We start from the raw sequence: 19,200 nt of genomic DNA, 5'->3' as shown, positions 1-19,200 counted from the left end.
TATTGCTTAAATGCCGTTTGACACTACGCATTGAAAAATTCAATGCCATTTTTCACTCGGGTATCTCATGTTGAGTAAGTAAAACGACATCAGTTGTCAAAACATGCAAATTTGCTGATTCTTTTTTTTCTCGAGCCATTCAATGCCATTTGTGGAAAACACTTTCAACACACAGAGAGAGAGAGACATTTAATTTGATTGCGAAAAACATTTCATACTTCATTTCGTTCAAGTCAACGAATTGACAGACACTATTATTCATGTGGTATTGACCACATATTGAAAAGCTCATAAAATTTCAGACTCGATGATAAACTATATATGTTGAAACAAAAGAAAGCATTTTCATCATAAAAGATGTTTATTTCGACGGAATTTTTCCGAAGCTTGCTCTCTCTCTACTTCACAAAGATTTATTATTTCATTTGTGACGTGAACGATAATTTTTTTACTTTATAGCTTGCTAAAGTCCACTTTGTATGCAATAAAACTAATAAAAAAAATCTGTATCGCAGCATACAATCATCTCGTATTCGAAGAGATTAGCAAAATTCAGCAACGGTCAATAACTCATATATACACGAGCCAAATTCGAGATCTATCCCAATCGTAACAAAATGTCAGAAGCTTAAGCAATCGCATCTGTTATCTTTCGAACGTGCGATCATTTGCTGTATGCTCAATTTTTCGATGATAAAACAAAGCCTCACATTTCGCTCGTGTCAATATATGAACTTCACACATATGCACAGGACAAACGAAAGAAATGAGAGAAAATTGAGATGTTAAGTTAATTCATTTTAAAAATGTTCGTGCCACGCGCCAAATGGTTCGTTGTATATCGGTCAGGCGTTACGTCGCACATCACGCACTAAACGTATGAAAATATCACGAGCATTCATATCATTGATCGTTTCTTTTGTGTATTTTTAAGAATTTTTCTTCTCATCGTCAGTTGGATTTTTTCTCCCAACAATAATAGAAACGTTAGTGAATATTGTTATTCAATTTACGACAGCATCTAACAAATGTTCTCATCTGTCTATCAACAATGACAGACAAATTGCAACGGAAAGAGAACGAGAAAATGGGTATACGATTCGCCCATATCGTGTATTACGAGACAGACAATAATAATATCTACAAATGTTTCCTCTAAAAACAGATGACAATGACGACGACCACCATTTTCTTTCGATCTCTTACTCAAGTAAATTTGCGAATTATATTCCTTAGCGCCTTGGTAGATAATCGGATCAAAGTGTCGGTAGAAAAAAAAACCTATAATTTCAATTAAAAATGCATTAACATAGCAGCGATCGATGTTGGGTGTTATGTGAATGTGAACGAGTGCCAAAACGATAAAAACAAATAAACAAAACATGATACACATCAAATCTTATTGAAAGAGAGAGAAAATGTAGAAAAGAATGAGAAAAGTCGAGGCAAAAGTCAAGAAAAACGCACAGCAAAAAAAAAATTATCTTGATGAAACGACAACACAACGACAGTGGCATCGGTGTGTGGCACATGACGGTTTTTCTATAATTACATGACGTCGAGTACGATGTTCCGATATATTCGAATACCGACATTTTTGTTGTTACAATTTGTTCACAACTAAGCGAATCCTAGTTAGATGTGTTTCACTTTCTATTCGTCTACTCGAATTAATCACTTTTCACGATACGCGAGGCAACTTTAACGTCATTGACATGACGCGTACATCTCGGTATATAATACCGTAGCAAAGTTCTCATTTGATGCGAACCACAAAATCGTGGTCTTTTCTTATCCCATTTATATTTAATACACTCGCTCGCTCACAGCCTGTGAAAGCAATCGCTTGATGTGTACACGTTTATTGAACCAAAGAAAATCATGTCTATCACCTTGTGAGTCAATATTTCCTTGTGCCACATCATCAACTGTCGAATTTCCTGTGCGACAGCATTCAAAATCTTTTCTCCCTATTTTTTTTTGTTACCTTCTATGAAAAAAAGAAGAAAAAAATCGCATCCGACGACATAAACCGTATTATTGATTTTCTTTTTAATACAAGCTTATACGCATATCGTTGAATGTTCCCACGTCGCCAATGTCGTCTAATGCGCTTTTGAAAGGTCTGATTGAACTCGAACTCACTTACAAATACTATATCCATACAGGCAGGCTTTATAATCAGGCCATTCTTTGATTTTGATTTTACTTTATCGTTGCCATTGTTTGGCAAACACCATTTGTTGGAATCCTTTGCATTTCAACTGTAAAGCAGTTACCGAAATCGTCCCTGTCACCACCCATAAAAATGCCGTAGCATTGCCTACGTTCCATATCCAATCACATGGAGTAAAAAAGGGAATATCAACGATAATCGAGTGTGGTAATGCTATGCTGTATGCAGCATTCCATTATTATCGAAACACATTTGTTGCTATAACGTTCGCATTTGATTTGCATCTTTTTTCGTGTTCGATGCGTATTTTCCATCGATTGAGAAAGGCGAAAAATGCGTCGCGAGGAATGTTGACAAAATCGGCGCGTTGATAAACGCGTAAAACTGTTCAGACGGAGAAAGAGGGGGGCGAGAAAGAGAGAAGGGAAAACTGAAACTATCGAAACGGAAAGCGAAAATTGCCGATAAAAGGTGTTTTGAATTCTATCCCAATTTTTTTTTTCAATCTAATATCAAACTGTTTGGGAACTGTGGCAGGCAATTCCCTTTAACACGCCAACATAGTCTCTTGACGCAAACGCACCTGTATTCTGTCAGATTGAAGGATTCCAATTTTAAATTCGTCCGTTATCTCGCTTGAATATATTCAACAAACAGACAACCAAAATACGCATAAACATGTTGCTGGATGCTTTCGTTTTTACTCTTCTCTTCGTTCGTTTCATATTCGCAGTACAGCTGAGCTGGAAAAAATTATTATTTTTTTAACTATTTATTTGTGTGAATGGTGTATACTAAATGATGACGATTTTCCCATGTAATACCACATGCTGGAGTTAGACACGGAGGCAAGAAAAAGAGCCAAGATAGTAACTTGAATGAAATATGAAAACGTTTGCTTTTGTCATTGGTTCTGCTTCGCATATATTATTATTATATGATTGTGTGATGCCTACCCGATATATATTCGATACTGCTGAAAATTCAAATGCGGTAATTCTATTTCGAGAGAGAGAGAAACATTGAGATGCGGAAAGAACCAACGACAAACCAAATAGGCATAGGCATTCGCATAAGGCATATATAGCTTCGCTCAACATGAAACCATATTGATGATTCTCTATATTTTCACAGCTAAATGTGAATATTATGTGTATTTGTCTGACGGAATGGTTTTTGTATGTGTACGAATCGAATGTTAACACTTTTCACATAGCACACACACACACATAGCACTCGTTCACTGTGTTTCAAGTCGTATTTGCTTTCGCTTGTTATTGCTTTGTCAAATCTAGCCGACATAATTTCATTTGCCATATGAAAATCAAATAGAAAATTGAATCGATTGTAATGGTTATTTTATGTGGTTGTTAATTTACTTTCAAATTCGTTTGTGGTTCGTTTCATTTTGATGATATTGATCGTTTTGTGGGGACAATTCATTGTTTGCCAAAAGATTTGCCATTTTAACCAGCCTTTTATGTACGATAAAAGGAATATAGGCCATGGAGAGAATAATAATATTTACATATTGATCTTGAACTATCTCGTTATTTCATCCAACTTTCGTTGATTTATTTGGTTCAGCAGCAATGTGTCACATTTTAGTATAGATGTCATTTGTTGCTCATCACGAAAACACTTGCAATTTTCATATTTTGTCAACGCAGAAAATCAATGATAGTTACCATTTCTGGTGACTGCCACATGCAACAAACAGAATAGTCAAATTTAAGTGGTGTATGTCTCGATTTGACGACGAAAAATCGAGCCTTTTATTAACTTACGTCTCGTTCGATAATTGGCTCAGACAAAATGCTTGAGTGAAAATGCGATTTTATTTCGTCTGCGTCAGAGTTTTATCTCTCTGCGAGTAATTTGTATCGATGTGATAAAAAAAGGTATATCATTCCTTAACAAACCAAACCTCTAGAGATGGTTTTGCATTTAAATGATACTTTTCCCATTACGATGCGAGTTTTCACTGATTGAAAATGGTACATCTTACAAGCACACTTTCATCCCATTTATCAGATCCGATATAAAACGTTTTCGCGGAAAATTTAACACTTCTAATACCAAATTTGCTTTCTGTCAGCATAAAATGCTTTTTACGAGTTTTAATTCGTTGAAAAGTGTGAAGAATATGCCTTCAGCTTATGACACGAATGAATTTCTAATTTAATACGTTCAAAGGCGCAAATAAATTCCGAACATCAATTGATTTTTTTTTTGTTTTAAACAAGATTTGTGCCACCTGATCAACTATTCAAAAAGGCGATATTCAATGTTCGTTCGATAACCCATAAAATCAGTTATAGTGCGAAGTAAAAGCCTTTATTGAAGCGAGGCAATGTTTTGGTTGAAAAATAAACTCAAGTTGGAGAAAGAGAAGGGGAATTGAGTATCGGGTTTACAATGTAAAATTGTACAATGTTCTCTCATGCACGGCTTCTCTCTCATTGATTCGCTCTCTTCGGTAGCTGCTTCGATCAGCTGGTTCGGCATGTGTTTGTACTGGCATTAACAAGTGCGACGAATTTTGTGGGTAAATGCATTCGGAAGCATAACTTGAATCGTGTTCAAACGGCACTAGACACTCCGTACAACAAATTCACGGTTGTTTCTGTTGAATTGTTCGGTTCCCCTCCAAACACAAGCATGCCAAAGCGCTCTCGCGGCCAACGCACTCGTGCTCACTTCAATATTTTGAACGTTTTCACATGTTTATATCACATTCTCGCACGTTTCGTGGTCGTTCTAATGCTTGCTACAACAGTTCTACAGAATAATTTGATTACTATACACTCGCTTTGAACGTTTACTTTATCCCCCCATTCGGATAGCATGCGATTCAAATGAATGAAACATCGTGCAAAAGACATGAGCAAAAGAGTAGCTGGGGAACTGGTTTTTTCTGGCGGAGAATTGCTATATCCACACACGATGAGTAGTTGCGCGCGCTCTCTCAACCTAAACCTCGCTCATTCACTCCGATGTTTTGGCGATACACGATTCAGTATTACGGAACGGCAAACGTTTTCATATATTGTGTTGATAGCTCGTGAAAAAGTTTAGTCCATCACAGACATTGGTTTGAGCAATTTGTGTGCACAAATACGTCGTTTCATTTCCACTCTCTCTCTTTTAATAGATCTATCGCTGAAAGGCAAAGCGTACAGCACTGGCTGTTTGAAAATATATACACGTGAATGATAATATTTAAACAGATAAAAAAAAACATTACTGTATTTGAGCTATTCTTAAACGCACAAGTGTAATTCTCTGGATGTGAGCATCTCAAACAAATAACGATTCCTTTTGTGTTTCAAGTGCTGGGAATCAACACTTTTATTTTTCATATGATTTTATGTGCGACGCTTGAGGAAAACCAGAAATTTAGTTCGTTTTTTTGGGATTTTTATGTTATTGTGTATGAATCAGTATTTTTCTTAAAACCTGAATCTTAACGGTTGAATTAGTGAAAAGTTGGCAATCAAGAAAATTATATAACCGGCTGAAAAATAAATAATAAACAATTGTAGTCGAGAAGTAGTATTTTCAATAGAAAAGTAAACAAATCAAGTGGACTTGAAATATTTTCTGGAGCAACTGATGAAAATTTGAAAATTTATCGTCTTCAAACGGAAACATACCAGCTGAGTTCTACAATTCACGCTTCGAAATTTATTTGAAAAAGATTTTCAAAAAAGTTTTTTCTTTTGTGCGAGAGCGTGAAGGAATAGTGATGCGAATACATGAAGCGCGTGATATTCTTTCCTTGTTAACATTTTAAACGGCCGAACAATAGTGTGTGGGTTGTAATTCCAAGTTGAAAAGAAAATTTGTGTTAAACTAAAAACGCGTATAAATACTTTGTCGCGTGATTTTCATTCGTTTGTACGAATTTGTCGCATGATTTATTTATTTTCGCATTGCCAAGTGTTTGACGAATTTCGACTTTTTTCATAGATTTTGAGCAAAAAAAGAAAAGAACTTGAAAAAAAAATTGTATTAAAAGACAGTTTTGAATTTTCTCAAAATAGTGACTATTGTGAAGCATTTTTTTATGCATAGAATGCCAATTCAATTAAAAAGAATCTTGAAGAATTTTTGAGAGAGAAATTTTTTTTCTAACTTTGTGAATAAAAATCAAAGCGAACCAAACGAACAAAAGAAAAATAAAGTGACGAACATTTTCCGAAGTGGTTAGAAGTTTGAGATTTTCTTTAAAGTCACCCAAACCAAGTTCTGAATAACAATTTTCTTATTCGAAACATTGTAACACACGCACATCTTCAATACAACACAGCTTCAATTTATTGTGCCGTCGTTATTTCATTGGGGTAAGCATTCACAAAACCAGAACTTATTTATTTTCCAACATGACCATTCTACCCGAAATATCTTCATACTGAATGTGTGTTACAAAAAAAATGTCATATTGCATTGTTTTTTCGTCGAAATTTTACTGAAGTAAAGGAATTTTGTTTCCTTTGAATAAACAACATATCTTCTGATATTGAAATTGATTGCAATAAATTTATTTATATTTTTGCACTATAGTTTCGTTATATATTAAATTTTCGTATTATTATTTTTTTGCCTCAAAGTGGAATCGAATTGATTGTATTTGTGCCATAAATTACGAATCTCTTTTTCATTCTGCCGACGGTTATGTTAAACGCAACCGCGTGCAAAATATTTTTGTTTATTTTCCAATCAACGCGGCTGAAAAGTGTCTTAATGTGTCGTGTGATCGGGAATTTATTGCGGTAATAGCAAGCTGGTGTTTTGTTAGATTAGACAATGAATTATGATTTGGTGCGGCGCGGCCCATCGAACACAAAACTTCCGATTGAGCGTTTGAACTAAAAAAAGACCATTGTTGTTGCATTATGGTTGCAACTATTCTCACTTCTTCTTTATCGCTAATCGTAATTTATTGTTGTGTATATGTGTGTTTTTCTGCCGTGTGTACGCGTGTATCCACTGTTTTGGATTTGTTTTTTGTTCGTCGTCTCAGCGTGCCAAACGGTGTCGAATATCGGATTTGAGAGTCAAATTTTATAGTGTTCGAAATTCGTGTGGTGTTCAATACTGCGGTTTTAGGGGATGTTTATCGCCTTTGAGCTTGTACTCAAACAAAAATATTTGTTCGTCGACCGCACATACCTTAAAAAAAATATGTAAAAAAATGCTCCGCAAATATTCAACGTATTCACACATTTTTCGATAAATTGTGCACTGCACATAGAACTATTTGACTTTTCTATAGATATTTTTCCAGCCCTCAACCACGAAACAAAAAAAGCAACAACTTTTATGGGGTATTTCATTTGTTCCTTTTAAGCCACGGAATTTTTTTTGCATCGAACACAATAGACACTATAACAAAAAAAAGGTTTCCAACGGACTATTCCCCAATGAATTTATGGACAGTTCAATTGATACACTATTTGCTCGTTGCTACACGAGCCTCACGTAGAAATGCGAGGAAAAAAAACGAAGAAAAAAATGAGTTTCGAAAAAAATAACACAACATACAACCTGAAACAATTTAGCATATAATCGATTGCTTGTATGTACGTTGAACAAGCTGTATATGTTTTTTTTTTCTCTTTTTACTGTTTATTGAAATGTCTGTCAGCACAAGAACATCAAATTATTTTAAAAAAAATGTGTTCCTTTTTTATACTTTGTTATACTTCAAAACTGTATTTATACTGATGACTTTCAATGACGATTTCTCCAATGTTCCAATAATAATAAGTTACACAACGATGAAAATGATTAGATCGCTGTAAGTTGTCAGTTCAGACATGACGGAATGAAAATACAAAAAAAAAGTTCCATTGTCATCATTTAATAAATATTTGCTTCGTTTTCTTATTGATGAGATAAGCGGAAATTTATCGTAAATAATGATACAGTGTTTCGCATTAGCGAACCTCTCAATCTACGTAAACACAAGAACATACATAAAAACTGATGCGCTTGCGAATGAAAAAAAGCGAAGAGAATTCAACCGAAAGAAAGAAAAAAATAGGCAAAATGCCATAGCTAGTCTAGAAATGTATGTGGCAAGATGTTCATTTACGCTCTTCTCATTCAGACGAAGATTCACGGCCAATAGAAGGCTACTGTTGAAGAAAAATAGTAAAAGAAAGCGAAAAAAAAGTTTTTTTTTTGGTTCAACGTTTTATAAATTTGATTCAGCTCACGTTTGCTTCGACGATCATTTGTTGTATTCGCCGCATCGTGTGTGCTACCGTGTCGATAAATCAAGATAATTTGCTGGAAAGTATCGGGCAAACACATCAAATCTGGCTTATAACACCGAAAACATAGAAAACGAAATGTAAAAATGCAGTTATTTTGCACAATAAACGCACCGAAAAAAACGTAAAAACATCGAAGCAAATGGATCTACATCGACTAAAATGTCTGTAAAGCTTTTTATTTGTACTTCCCATACAATTTTCCAACGCATTTTCTTTTTCATTTGATTGTAGTCGCGTTTTCCGTGTTAACTTAATGGTTTCGTGGGTGATGCCACCGCGCAATAAAAAATGAAAAAAAAAGAGCGAATAAAATTAAAAGCAAACGCAAAAAATATGTACGCATTAACAAGGTACGACAAAACAGGCTAAACATTTAGCATGCGAACAAGAACAAATCCAAAAGGAGAATGAGAAAAAAAAAATAAAGTGAATGAAGAAAGTGGAAGAATGTAATGCGATTTGCACGCAGCCACACTAATCACACGTGTCTTAAGATATGCTCAGATAATTTACGCAAATAACAGTGAGAAAAATAGAACACACACCTTATAGAAATGACGGTGAAAACGAAAACTAACATCAAATCCGTAAGACAGAGCAATAATAAAAAAAGAACAAATCACTACAAAAATGTGGGCTTGATGGGAAAATTTTAACACGTTTTACTCAAATGGTTAATATTAAATTCGTGTGATATACGCATTATGGCGTAGGCAATACTATTCTTATTGTAGCCAATTTGCTACCGTTCAGTAGCACATATTTTTTTTTTCGACATGGTGCTAATCTACGACTGATATTTCTTGCGTCCATTTAAGATGCCATAAAATGATTTTATGAAACATTTCGCATTATTTGCGCCTCTGTACACGGTTTTGATCTCCAAATGGCCATACATTTGTACCTAAATAAAGTTCCGATTCCCCATCGGAGACTTTTTCGAGCAAAAGAACAGGATGAAATGAATCACGAACGAACCATTTCGAATGATTCTTTGAAACAAAAATTTTAAGACTAGAAAGATAAACGAACGATGACAAAGAAGAAACGAAAAATCTACACATTATTTATACAGAGCGTCTCACCAATTATAAACAGTGTAGAACCGAACTTGTGTTTACCAATTTTAATTCATTTAGAGAGAGTTCGCGATTTTACTCTTGCTCTCATCAATGTGGTTTCACTCTCACCCCCATGTTTTCCAATTATTTCGTGTAATTTGAAAAACTTTTTCGATTTTTTTTGTACATTTTTAATGAAAATAGTCGATCAAAATACCAATTGAAAATTGGAAAAGTTGCGACGGCTAATGCAAAAAAAGAAAAAGAGTGAAAAAATACCTGTGAAAATTAACAAAAATCGTCAAGAACGTTGAAGTATTTCGATGATGAACTGCGGAATAATTGGTGTACCTGGCCGTGCCAATTGACCCGTAAAAACAAATGACATAAAAGATCCGTGCAACGAGTCGAGAAAATGTGTCTACGTAAAAATCATTTGTTTCTTGTTGTATTACAGTATTTCTGCGAAGATGTCCTCCAGTGCAATGCACACATACAAATCAACAAAAAAAAGAGAATAAAACGTATTTTTTCGTGATTTTCGTACCTTTTGTGTCTGTGCATGAAGCATTTGAATCATCTATTTCAAAATTGGTTTTTCAGTAGCAAAATACGCATAAATCATTACCTTTTCGCCTTTTACGCTTCAGTTCACCACCGACTCAATATGTTCATGTGAAACGATCGACACAAGAAAAAAACAGACTGAATAAACGAAATGTGTTCCTTGAATTCATCGTGATTTTACCTTTATGAACCAAAACTACTCAATTACCACGCGATTTGTATGTATTGTATATGCCTGGTTTCCAACATGGACACTCCATCGCCTGATGGAGGAATAAACAAGCGTAATTTTTTTATATGTTTCATTATTCTTTTTGTTTATCCATCGATCTCGCTGAATTGAATACCTGAATACGCTTCTTTAATAAGGATTTAATTTGCCAAACACCATCTTCTTTTTCGACTTATTGTTGTTCCGTTGTACATTTTTTTCGTTGTTGGCATGAAGTGAAATTCCGTTTTCTGCTGACCACCTCTCCCTTGGGTGTTGGTTAAGGTTTCAGTGTGTGCACGATGTTCTTTAATTTCATTATTTTCATGAAGATAAATCGCTTTCAATTTTTCATACTTTTTCACTTGCGCGCACCAGTGCAACACAAATTAACAAAATCAAATGGTGAAGTAAAGTGTACTGGCTGTGAAGGCGTCGAGCACACCAAGTAATGAGAAGAAGAAAATGTGTATATCTCAATTGAAACTGAGCGCAAATACGATTACCATCGACTGACAATAGCAAAAAAAAAAAGATATGTCGGTTATGGTGATGATTTTAGTTTGATGCATGTGAACATACTTTGGCCTCATACAGCATCATATCGAATAAGACGTAGTTTATTCAAGCTTCTTCGTTTTTCCTTCGTTTTTCCTTCGTTTAATTTTCGATTTTTCATCTTGTCTGCCATTCGTGTGTTGTGTTATGGTATTGCCGGAATAAGGTTCACATGATGCCCTACTTAAACGTCATTTCTAATGACTCGTTTTCGAGTCATATTGCCTTTGGCATGTAGTCCCACTGTTCTCACGTACAGCTCAATCTTGCCATACACACACACACTCACATTTATGTATATAACAACGCATTAGTTGCTCCATACAATAACTTCCTAAGCTCTCTCGCTTTTACTCTCATTCGGTTCGTCTTCCGTGTGCTCTGCATTTGCTCAGGTGGATCGTATGGTATTGCTTGTATACTGTGCACGACTGTATATGCCGCTCACACAATTCTTTAGTCCGTATAATTTTTCACTAAATCATATCGGATTAGACATTAGAATATTGCGGATACTTTTTTCTATGTTCACCATTTTTATTAAACTTCTTTGTAAAGAGTGTGATATAAATCATGTGCGAAAACAAGAACAAAGTGATTTTTATCACGTTGTTTGATTATCACCATTTATACATCTTGACGAAATTTTGTATTATAATTTTGCTATTTTACAGCGGCTATGGAATCCGTCATTAACACACACACACATACGAAAAATTAAATTCTTTGCATATTACAAACATGGGATTAACACTTGTTTGCTGCTTTGGTTTTAAGTTTCAACCATGTTCTTTTTTTTGTGTTCACTTAATTAGAAATTCGTGAAATGATGTGCCGAGAATGTCAGATTGAATTCAAATCGCTTTCCTCTTGGCTGATTTTTAATTTTCAATGGAAAGTGACAGCAAAACCTAGATCATGCTTCACATGAGATAAAAAAAGAATCCAAAAATATCCATTCGTTGGTTCTCATTATTTCCATTCCAATCAATGTTCATTGTTACAAAGCAACAAAATTGCAATCGCACACCATCACCACCAGTCATTTCAATGTGCTGCAATTTTTGTTAGTTTTCTCCTTTTTTTTAATTTTTAATCGAAAAACCCACAATAAAATGGTAAAATTAAATTTTCGGCCAAAAAATTGGGTCAATAATTCAATTTTCTACTATCAAAACGAGAAAAGTTTTCGTATGTGCGCAGCGCGAGCGACTTTTTTTTACCATCATCAAACTATATAGCATACAAACACAAACAACACGTAAGGCAATCGCTTGATCGCACGCTCTCTCACCATTTCCTGTCCAATGTGTGTGTCCGTATATGTGAAAAACACAAACACCAAAAAGAAATTTAATTTGCAAATCTGTTCGATATTACATTGCCAATAAAAACGGAATTGCACACAGCACATGCAACAGAACAGAAATAAAAAGAAATGTAGAGAGAAAAAAAATGCGATGGCGGTGACGACAAGCGACAAACAGAAAAGTACAAAAATGCTTTCTTTCGGTGCTCGACGATAGAGTTCAAAACCCACACTGAATGGCCAAATCAGATGTAAAGAAGCACACGCAAATATACACACACACATATATAAAATATTGCACACAATAAAAGGAAAATCGATAATTTATTGAAGGAAATATGGCTAAAAGAAAATCAACTCTGCGCTTCGGTTCACCCGTATTCATAATGTATGGCCAAATGGCGCATTTCAGGCAGCAAGCAGAATGAAGATAAGAGAGAGAGAGCACGTTTCACGGTTAACAACAAATAATAGCGTTCAATTTATTCGATTGTTCGTTTGCCATTGCTTTTAATTCAACCCCCAAACCTCAATTGCAACGCAACACTCGTCGAATCGTCATTCGATGGTGAATGGATGAAGTTTTCGTGTGCGATATACCGTATAAGAATGCAAAGACGCAAAAACATGGAAGAGAAAAATGTGTATGTGCCAACGAAAAGGTTAAATGCATTAAACCTTTGCAACAAACACAAACTCATGTAGTTTATTTCACATTTGCGAAATAATAAGAAGAAAAAAAACAAAGACGAAGCGCGAAAAATGCCTGAAACAGTATCAAATCAATAACATATCAAATAATATATGTTTTAAAATGCCGTCGAAATGTGCGAACTATGAGAATTGGTGGGATTCGTGAATGGCAGAGAAGTATTCTGCATAGTTGATGTTACGCTCGACACACAATGTGGTTGCCCCCGATGGTGAACCGTACCTTGCACACGCGTTCTCATAAAAATATGCCAGCTGAATTATTCTATGTTTTCTATTCTGTTTTCTCTCTCTATGTTTTCAAAAAATTGCGGCAGCACGATTGAAGCGATGCCAAAATAAAACGCCTGAATATACTTTTGTTTGTTTGTTTGTTTGCAAGTGTTGGAAATCGAGTCTCTCGATAAAAACCTGGAAAAGTATTGACATTTTCAATTTAAAATGGAAAATGATATTTTTGTGAAAATGCGATCGTTGAATGCAGGCTTGCAACAACGACGACGACGGCCACACTGAACTGATTGTGTCATGTGTTGAAATTTCGTTGGGGCATGCCATGGCATTCATTTTAATTTAAAGCACATGTCTGATTGCTGTTTTTTTTTTTGTTATCAAATACAGCACGGAATTCGCAAAGACACCGATTTTGTTTGGAATTGAACTTTGACCTTCTCATTTGCGGAACTTTTATTTCTCTCTCTCTCTCTGCGTTCATGAAATTATTCGTTTCCGATAATAAAATAGATTCCAATAACCATAAAAAGTACGGATAAAAATTACAAATTCGAATAAGAAAACATTATTCCAACGATAACTTTGATTCGCTTTTTATCAAGCGGAAAATAAAGGAAAAAAAAGACTTCAATTAAATGTATTTCAATTTGAATACATTTTTCTTTTAAATGCAAAGCGAATAAATTGAAAGGAACAAAAGAGATACGTTGTGGGAATATCAATCTCAATTTCGTTGGAATTTCGACTGTGTTTTTTTCCGCAAAAATAAAAAGGCAAACGATTTTGATGTGATTAAACAGCTCAGAATAAACATGAAAACAAATTATTCGCGGACGTGGCAGAAAAAAACCGCCGAACTTTCATCATCATCCCCCTATTTTCTTACCACTGAGTTGCGGTATTTTCATTTTTATGTTCCATTTACTTTATTTTTATGGGTTTAGCCGTGTCTTTGCCTTCTTTTCTCTCTCTGTCTGTTGCTTCTCAAAAAGCGGCATTTAAGAGAAACGTTTGCTCACCCGACAAAAAAGAAAGAAATATCAAATAAATGGAAAATATGGTAGAACATCCATCGAAATGATTGATAAAATATAAAAATGTATCCACACGAATGAATATACAACATCGTTGACTTTTTGAATGCTTTGTTGAATGATTGAATGAACAAAAGAAAGAGAGCGAGCAAAGTTTTCTTTTTTTATTGCATATCATAAATAAACTGGTAGTCATTTTACATATTGTTCATTGGTAACCGCACTCCAGGGATTTATCATTCATTGATCAAATCGAATTCTGGCATAAACTCAATACTGTTATTTCTTACATTTGATATTCGCTTTCCTCAATAATATGGATCTACTGTATATTTTTGAAAGTTGACAGCAGTGAAAATCCCTGTTGATATATATTCTCATCTAACTTCTGACTCGACCAAATTCACGTCAAGTCCTATCTAAAAGAACTTTTCAATATCAAATCGTTTCACTTAATTTAAATAAAAGACCAATTTCCAACTGTACGAAGAAAGAATCAGGTCGGGCATATCAAATTATGTTCAAAATTAACGGCCACTTTGAAATAGAGAAAGAGAGAGAGAAAGAAAAAACCGAAATGGGAGGGAAAAACTTTGACACTGATATTAATTTTCCTGACAATAAATGCGATTTGAAATTTGCAATGACTTTTTATAATCAATAGCAACTGGCATATTCGACGAATAACCGATTTTATATTGTAAATCGTGAGAGAATGTGATCGTGACATTATCCATTTTTGTTTCAATTTATTGTTTCTGTGTTTCTCTTTTATTCTCATTTCTTGGTTTGGAACTTTGAAAAATTGATGATTGCGCAAATTGATTGCTGTTATTTGGCACCCACACACACGATCAAACTTTATTTATAAAAAAACCTCCACAATATTATGCTTTTTTTGCATTCATTGGTGTAAGCAATCTACATATTTCTTCGCGTCATGATATCGTCGCAGAATTGTCGTGCGAAATGGGTCATGCAAAAGAATTTTTGTTAAATGCAAATTTGCATCATATTTTCCGTGAAAAAAAAGGGAATAGGATAGAGTGAAAAAAACACCCTCGAGAAATTTGTTAATTTGAATCCAGTTTGGTGCCAGTTGCCTATCGTTTCAACATGCTGCAATCAATCATATGTGACAAATGAACACAAATCACTGTTTTGCCTCTCTGCTACTGTTGTATTTGTTTCTTTCAATTCCTAGTGTTCGAATGAGCCGGAAAAGAAACAACACAACTAGTACATGGTGATTTCTTTTCATTTCACGCATTGCATTTATTCAAATCACTGGGTTTGTAAATTAAAAACAATACGAGTTAGTAATGTCGAGTTGGCGTGTGTTTTATCAATAAAGAAAAATAAAAGGATTTCTTGCAAAGTGACCTATATATCGACGACTGTCTAATTTAAAAAAAGACCGAACACAGAAAACAAATCGCACTACATCTATACACACATCCAATTTTCATTCTTATCTCTACAAACAATGCATTTTCGTTGGGTTACACAAAAGCTGGCCTCATACTAGAAAAAACGAACATCAACAACGAGAAAAAATGAATTCCCATCGACTGGGCAACTGACATTCATTCCGTTTCAAAGTCCAATGCTAACGATACCCAGGCTGTATTAACCGTTTACATTCACCGTTTTTTTATGTCATTTTTTTCTCTTTTGCCATCTCGTAATGGATGAGACAAGGAATTTTCTACTGCCCTGTCGTACGGCACATATGTATATGCAATACATTCCAATCGTTCAAAAATGAGTTTTGATGCCTATACAATCATTCCGGCAACAAATAAAAAAAAATTGAACCAAAGAAAAAAATGAGAGAATTTTTTTTCGACAACTCAGTAAACCTATAAATAAATAAACACAAACGGCGTTCAACCCGAGAAAATCTCGATCTTTTCCGATTGTGTAAGCACATGAAAAGTAGAGACGCACATACGCTCGCATCATTGGATACATTTTCAAATGTCATTGGTATCACACGTGTCATCGTTTATTCTACTAACGTGCTCCAAAAAAGTCTACCGATGAGTCGTGAAATGTGAACTCAAAAGAAATATACACATTTTTGAAGGCCAATAAAAACGCGCTTTTTTTTTTCTAATGCGGATCGTTTTGAATTCGTGAAATGCTATTTTGTTTTATATAATTTATTACAATAATTATCGCCAGTCCGAAGCGAAATTTTGAAATATATGGCTTATGAACATTTGAAATTGCCTAGAGCGTGGCCAGCAAATAGCAAATTAACTTGATTAAGGAAGAGTGTGAGTGACTGACTGAGATAGAGCCAAAATCCAAATTCATATGTAAACAGTGAGTGTAAAATGAATGAACGATAGAAATTGGATTCAGCACCAGTGCAAATAATATTACGTCAAATAAAAGGAAAAGAGAAACAAAAAATCGTGCAGAAATGGCGCAACTTTCGTTTCCATTGCAATTTTTTTTTCTATGTAATTTCTTGTGTATTTTCGTTGGATTTTTATTGCGACAGCGGTCAATGCCATACACACCATTCACCTAACACTTGTTCGTGCTTTATGCCTTCGATAACTAACGTGCCGTTGCTTGTGTATTATGTCGGCAATCTGTCTTGTTTTTGGGGCCGTCATTTTTCCGTTCGCTGCTCGCGCTCTCTATTGCCTGCTCTGGTATGACGTCGAAAATAGCAAGCGTAGAATGATTTTTTTCAACTTTTTGATTACCTCCTGAAATGGCATTTCGGCACAAAATCATTTAAACGGAAGGTCCGTGATGATTTTAAGCATAGAAATTGCTTGTTTTACAAAAACAAAGAATTAAATTCCCAGCAATGCGTTTAGTGTATGGTACGTGCTGCTTGCCATTTCGCCAGTCATCTCAGTGTCGCGACAGGATGTACTCATTCAACATTAAAGATTTTCGGATTCTTTGTTCGTGTATCTCGCATTTGAACAATGAATGCGGGTTGTGCTTGAAACGAAAATTAAGTTAAAATAACCGTCGTTTCTTACGCAATGGGGGAAAACAATTGATTGAAAGGGACACTCAGTCGCTGATGAAGTAGCCTTTAATTCAAATCATTCTGACGAATAGAATGAATTGCACGATATAAGGATTTATTTTTGGTTTTTCGTTGGCAGCAAATTGATAACGACCCAAATTTTCGAGTCTACACGCAAAGTGTTTGGTTTGTTTCACGCTTCTTTCAAAATGACGATGATATTATCCCAAAAAAAAAAATGAATCAATCATAAATAGCACGGAAAAATGGAGATGTTTGCTCGTCATTTTGAAATATTTGATTATCGAAACAAGCGCGCCTAAAATTTCATTCGAAAGTACAACGAGCGTGAGTGAAAAAAAAACACACACAACAAACAACAAAAGGAAATGACGCGGACGAATTTGAAAGCTTGAAAAATCCATTAATCCAGTCAATTTGTTGAGAGAAAGAGAAATACATTTTTGAACACTTTATGAAAATGGTTGATTTATATATTCTTCTTGTTTCACAGAAAATCTTATTTATTTCTCGTCTAAAGAGATTAGATGAGTTTCGACGGTTGCGTTGACTGAAATCGATAGCAATCGTTGCAATTAGAAGCTGAAGGCATTGAAAAACAAAATGGGATTTTGGCATTGCCAACGAGCCAGCTGCTGTAGTTATTGATTACAGCAGCAATAAATAAACCGAAGTCACTTGATCTACAGCATTAACTAAATCACATACACACAATACGACTTTGTTTCGAATAAAACACACAATTACTATTGATTTTCAACGTCAAATTTGGCTTTGAAATCTTTGCGCTCGCTGTGATTTATTTGTCTAATTCAAATTAATGTCACTTTTCGAAATGGCAGAATATTAGAGTTTAAAGTGCGCATCTAAACCATTTAAATTGAATTTCTCTGTACTGGAAATGGCATAAGGCAACGAAGAAAAAAAATTGGTTAAAAATGAATGTGTAAAACATTCCCAAAACTAATCAATGTGTGGAATTCGACCAGCAAACCAGGAAAAAATGGACACGGAAATGACGAACGAAAAAGAAAGAACGTGTGAGAGAAAGAATACGTGCAAAAAAATATATATACCACTAAATATGGGAAAAATCACTTTGATTTTGAATGGAGTGCAAAGCGGTACCATTTTTCTAGCATCAAACATATATTTTAATTAAAAGCAAAATCAATGGATGTACGCCAATAGAATGTCACTAGCATCCACCGAAAAAAAAGCCACACACACCCGCGCACGACAACTAAATGATGGTGGTGGTGCTTAGTGAACATGTACACGAGAGCGGAGTCTGCAAAGAGAATGATATGTGTAGTTTACGCTGTTACTTATGTGATGTCATACATTTTTAATTTCCTTCGTTGGTGTTGAAAAGCGACAAAAACATTGAACACAACATAATGGAAACTAAATGAAAAAATAGAACAAATAACGCTTCTTTTTAGCGCTCGAAAAATGAATGATTCGAGCATTTACAAAAATGCTTTTTATCCCTTCACTATCGACGCCATTTTCGTCATGTGTGTACACCGTATTTTTTATATTCCACATCTGTCACATCCTAGATGTATTTTGGTGCTTGTTGTGTGAATGCGAGCTCGCGCCACTGAATTGCAATATGACGTTTTTCGATCGTGTTGCAACTCGCATACATAAACGAGCAGCTCGTTGATGACGATGTCGACGACGGAGCTAAAGTGAAATTGAGTAAAATAAGAAGAAAACTAAAAGAATAACAATAATTTAACAGCGCTCGTAAATATACTACATCATTCGATTTAATAGTCGGACTCGTTTTTTTTCTGCTCCTCGGTTTCACTCTGTCTTTTTTCTGTATTCAACTCATTTTTTCTCTCTCTCTTCAGAAGTGGATATACATGCTACATGTTGTATGAGTTTTTTTTTCTTTTGAAATTGTTGTCGTTTCATTCTCGTCTCCATAGTTCAGAATCACTTCAGAAAGTGTCGATATTCGATTTCGAGCGAACTCTTTCGTTTTTATCCTCGTCCTGATTAATTGATGTTTATGCGTT

The 19,200-nt window shown here is 34.8% G+C and overlaps 1 protein-coding gene across 2 annotated transcripts in view; it reads left to right on the top strand.

Moving 5' to 3' along the window:
* The window catches only part of LOC116337254 (RNA pseudouridylate synthase domain-containing protein 2-like), a 212,483-nt gene that overhangs the window by 48,849 nt on the left and 144,434 nt on the right, over positions 1-19,200 (top strand). Inside the window, exon 1 of one of the 2 annotated variants that reach the window (XM_031761665.1) lies at positions 6,268-6,522. The exons of the other annotated variant lie outside the window; for it this stretch is intronic. The gene's annotated coding sequence lies outside the window, so the exon portion shown is untranslated. Of the gene's footprint in view, positions 1-6,267; positions 6,523-19,200 lie in introns of those variants that run through there. 2 annotated transcript variants of the gene reach the window in all.

Source organism: Contarinia nasturtii, unplaced genomic scaffold (assembly GCF_009176525.2).
Source record: "Contarinia nasturtii isolate CC-2019 unplaced genomic scaffold, AAFC_CNas_1.1 Cnas_scaffold_220, whole genome shotgun sequence".
Lineage (NCBI taxonomy): Eukaryota > Metazoa > Arthropoda > Insecta > Diptera > Cecidomyiidae > Contarinia > Contarinia nasturtii.
The sequence above is the reverse complement of the archived record's forward strand: the minus strand, read 5'-3'. Positions and strand labels throughout refer to the sequence as shown.